Source organism: Chiloscyllium punctatum, chromosome 42, assembly GCF_047496795.1.
Source record: "Chiloscyllium punctatum isolate Juve2018m chromosome 42, sChiPun1.3, whole genome shotgun sequence".
Taxonomy (NCBI): Eukaryota; Metazoa; Chordata; class Chondrichthyes; order Orectolobiformes; family Hemiscylliidae; genus Chiloscyllium; species Chiloscyllium punctatum.
The window spans coordinates 54,880,761-54,885,840 of record NC_092780.1 but is presented as its reverse complement, the minus strand read 5'-3'; positions in this window follow the sequence as shown (position 1 = coordinate 54,885,840).

Below are 5,080 nucleotides of genomic sequence, written 5' to 3'. Positions count from 1 at the left end.
AGTACCAAACTCAATAGTTCCTTTTCAATCATAGAGTATTTTCTCTGGTGGGTGTTGTGTTTCTTTGAAAAGTAACTGACTGACAGTTCAATTCGATCATCACCTTCCTGTTGACATAGCCCATGTGGGGTAACAAACACAGAAATTTATTTCACTCTCACTGATAAAGATACCTCCAATACCACGCAGCAAGTCTAACTTTGTGATGTCACTGGTTTGCCCAACTTTCTCTATACTGTCCTCCAATCTTGGTTCTGGGTTTGAGTCTGATTTTGTTACGGCGTTGACCTTCCAATAATCCACATAGAATTGTTGAGTCCCGTCGGGTTTGGGAAGTTCGGCGATTGGTGAACTCCACTCACTCTGACTCAGTTCGATGATATCCTCATTGAGGATCACATGCACCTCCTTCTGGACCTGTGTGTCTTTGAAAGGATTAAGTCTGTAGGGGTGTTGTTTTATTGGAACAGCATTCCCTACATCTACCTCATGTACAATAGCATTAGTCCTCCCCATCTTATGCCTGCATGTGTCCTCATCCTGCAGCAACAAGCCTTTCAACTGGGTTCTTTGCTCCTGAGACACAGCTCACTAACCGATCCCACTCCTCAAGGACTCCCTCATTCTTTAATGTAATTTGAGACACATCAAACTCCACGACATCTGGATTGGATTCCGCACTCTGTGGGACAGTAACTAACACCTGTTCCTCCATTTCCTTCTCTCTATTATCATAAGGTTTCAACATCTTCACATGACAGACCCGATACAGATTTTTTTTTCCCGATCCGGCATCTTTCCCAGATAGTTTACCTGGCTCAGCTTTTGCTCAATTTGATCAGGATCGCGAAACCTTGCTTCGGAAGGATCTCTGATCACTCGTGACAATATTAATATGTCATCCCAATGGGAAAACATTCAAATTCCAGAATGTTCACTGACACCTGCTTCATTCTACACTGTGCCCTCTTCAGGTGATGTTTAGCTAACTCACCAACCTGATTTCCGCTCTCCCTCACCTCTGATATATAATCCAAGTGTGAGATCTCGACTTTGCTCCTGTCAGTTTCTCTTTAATTAATTTCAAAGACCCTGTCACATCACATCCAAATATAAACTCAAAGGGTTTAAACTGAGTAGATTCATTTGGGGCATCTCGAATGGAGAACAATCCAAATGGGATACCTTTATCGTAATCATTCAGGTCATCCTGACAGGATGGTCTTCCCATGATCTTCAGGGTGTGATGCCACCTTTCTACAGCTCCCTGGGATTCAGGAGGATACACACTTGATTTAAAGTGCTATCTGCTGAAGCTATCCATGACTTCCTTAAGCAGCCTGAGAGACAAAGAAACTCTGCAGTTGCTGGAATCCAAAACAGACAGGCAGGAGGCTGGAAGGACACAGCAAGCCAGGCAGCATCAGCAGGAGGAGAGTCAGTGTTCCAGATATAACTCTTCTTCAGGACTGGGGGTGGGTGTGGGAGGAGCTGCAGATAAAGGGTGTGGCAGGTGGGGACAGGTGAAGACAGGTAGAGGGTCGGACCTGGTTTGGTCAATGGGCGGAATGAATCCAGTTGGGGGCAGGGACCATTGGAAGGGAAGGGAGAGGCTGGGAAGGGAGTTGGGGATGGGAAGGGAGGTTAATTGAAATTAGGAGAATGGGATGGAGGACACTGGGTGGGAGGGGGGAGTACTCCAGGTAGTTATGGGAGTCTGTGGGTTTGTCACCGGAGTCTGTCACGGAAGATGGAAATGGTGAGGTGAAGAAAGGGGAGGGAGGTGTCTGAGATGGACCGAGTGAGTTTGAGGGTGGGGTGGAAGGTGTGGGTGAAGTCGATGAGCTGCTCCGGTTCAGCCTGGGTACAGGACACTGCACCGATGCAGTCACCGATGTAACGGTGGAAGAGTTGGGGCACAGTGCCTGTGTAGGTCCTGAAGAGGAACTGTTCGATATCACCAACAAAGAGGCAGGTGTAGGCGGGGCCCATTCAGGTGCCCATGGCCACTCCCTTGATTTGAAGGCAATGGGAGGAGGTGAAGGAAAGGGTTTTGAGGGTGGGGACCAGTTCAGCGAGGTGGAGGAGGGTCATGGTGGAGGGGGACTGGATGGGTTTGTTGGAGAGGAAAAAGCAGAGGAAGTGGAGGTCTTCCGTGTGGGGTCTGGATGCATGTACGGACTGTACGTCCATAATGAAGATAAAGCGCTGGGGGCCGGGCAACAGGAAGCTGCTGGAGAGAATAAGGACATGGTTGGAATCACGGATGTCAGTGGGAAGTGCCTGAACTAAGGGGGAGAGGATGGAGTCGAGGTCGGTGCCAAGACGACAGGTCAGGCAGGATCGTTGGGCTTGTGGATCAGCCCCTTGGTCTGACTGAATCTCTCTGGGTCATCCATACTGCACAAAGAAAGCTCCTAACTCCTCTCCCACCCTTTTTATGTTCATACTCCGTAATGGAATTGCCTCCGGAAATCTGGTGCACACATCCATTACGGTGAGCAAGTGCTGGTTCCCTCATCTCGTTCTCAGGAGGGGACCTACACAATCCACCATAACCCGGGTGAAAGGGTCTTCGGGATGGGGGAAATGGCAACAAAGTTGCTGGGTTTATTCCCGCCTGTGGCTTCCCTCCCATTTGCCGTGTATGACACGTACAGCAAAAGTTACCCACATCCTTGTGCATTCCAGGCCAATAGAAATGGTTTTGTACCTGAGCCTGAGTCTCCCATACACCTGGGTGACCTCCTCCTGGTCATTCATGTGCTACCCCTCCCCCCCTCCCCCCCACCCGTGTCACTTCCTGTCTGTATGCTCCTGGAAACACAATCTGGTGCACGCCGGCCCATTTCTCCTCGACACTAACCTGCCGTGGTCTCCATTTTCATCTTTAAGATAATTACCCTCAGGAATAGTCTCTGCCTCCTTTTCGGAGTGTGCATCATCTTTTATTGCCTTGTCTTTCTGCTGTAGGTCCATTATCCTTTCAGGACCAAACACTTCTGCCTGACCTTCTGTCTGTTCAGGTTTATCCTGCACCATTACATCAAACAGGGGGTCTGCGAACTGAACCTCAACTCCTTCATCTTGCTCTTTAGTTTCTGCTTCGTGCTGTGACTTATGACAGTGGGATATTGTTACTCCACAGTCTGGGAAAATTCCAGGATGTTTTTTCTTGTAATTCCTCAGTTCCCTGGTCTTCCTTGGGTTTCTCTACAACAAGGAATCTCACTCCCACCCTGGATCCTACTACATTGTTCCCAAAAACAAACTGGATTCCTGGAACTGACGCTCTGTCAATCACTCCCACTGTAACTTGCCCAGTCTAGAGTTGGCACTCCAACCTGATCTTACATCGGGGAAGGTATGGACATTATTCTGGCAGTTATGTAGTTACTTAGTGTTACAATGTATGCCCGGGACCATGTTCCAGGGCTCCAGTAACAGATAATGGTAGTGCATTGTGATCGGTTAGTTAAATCCCTGGGAGATGAGCTAACGCTGAAGGTGATGGTGTTAGAATGTGATCGGTTCAATGTGATGGAGGGAACTAGTGTGGCAGACCATGATCAGGTTAGAAAGGTGAAGCAAGGCAGTGTGATTGGGGATGGTAATGCTCTCAGATAGGCATGGGAAGGATAACTGTATGAATTGCAGGAGATCAAACAGATTGGGGGAAGTCAGGAAAACATTTTGCTGGCTCCCACAGCTTTGATTTTACAAGATTAAAGTTTAATTTTGTGAAGAACTTTCTGCATTTCCCAGAAATTTTTTTAATATAACATTGAGTGATTCTTCCACAACAAACGCTAAATTTCTGTCCATCTGTACCACAACTTAGCATTCTGTTGGGTAACAGGTCAGACAGAGTGCAAATAAGTTCATCTCTTAATATTAGGGACTGGTTAAATCCTGTATCTCTCAAAATTATAACTTCTTTCCTTTCTCCCCCGATCTTCCTGAGTAATCTTTACCCACTGAGGCGAATCCTTTATAGAGATCAGGTACAACCGCCATACCCAGCCCCTGCGTAGGCTGTGCACTCTCCTGCACTCCTCAATTGTTTTGAGTTTCCTTTACTCCTTTCACTAATGCCACTGCCTTAGCCTCTTTTCCCACAATGCCTTTCTTTACCGACCAGCACTGTGACTGGCTATGTCCCACGTTACCACAGTGGAAACACATGAGGCCTTTCACCTCCTTTCCACCCTCTTGGGCTTCTTTTTTAACCGGTGGTAAACGATTCCCAGTGTTCTCTCCTCTGTGTGTTGTAGTGTCGGACCTCCCCTTCTCCCAATTTCTCACTCTCACAGATGGAATTCCTGCTGGAAGCTAAACATTGCCTTATGCACCAATGTATATTCATCCGCCATCTCTGCTGCTCTCCTCAATTCTTGAACTTTCTGTTCATCCACGTGAATTATTATTAACTCAGGAGGGAGCTTTTAAACTCCTCATGCTGAATAATCTCTCTTACAGCCTCATAAGTCTTATCTATTTTCAAAAATTACCATGTTTAATGCTTTCAAAGTCAACATTGGTCAGACCTGGTTCTTTCTTTGTGTTCCTGAATCACTGTGTATTTGCTTCTGGTACCAATTCATAAGCATTCAAAACAGCTTGTTTGACATCTGTATAATCTCTTGACCCCTCAGCTGACCGTGCTGCAAGTACCTCACTCGCTCTGCCGACCAGCTCAGTCTGAACCAGCATTACCCACAAGTCCGCTGACCACTCCATCTGCCGAGCCAACTTTTCAAACGAAATGAAGGAAACATCGAGACCGTTCTCATCAAAATGTGACAGAGTTTTAACATATTTATATATATCACGACCTCCTCATTTCACCTCCATCCTGTTCACTTGACTTTCCCGACAAAGTCACAACTTCTGAAGTTCAAATTCTCTTTCCTTTTCTCTTCCTTTTCTTTCTGTTTTGTTTCTCACTTTCTTCTCTCTCTTTGCTCAGCTAAGAACTTCTTTCCCTTTTTTCCTGTCTCTCTTCCTTAACTCTCTCTTTTTACTCTGTCCCTCTTTCTTCTCTCTCTCTCTCTCTCTCCCTTTGTTTATTGTCGATCTA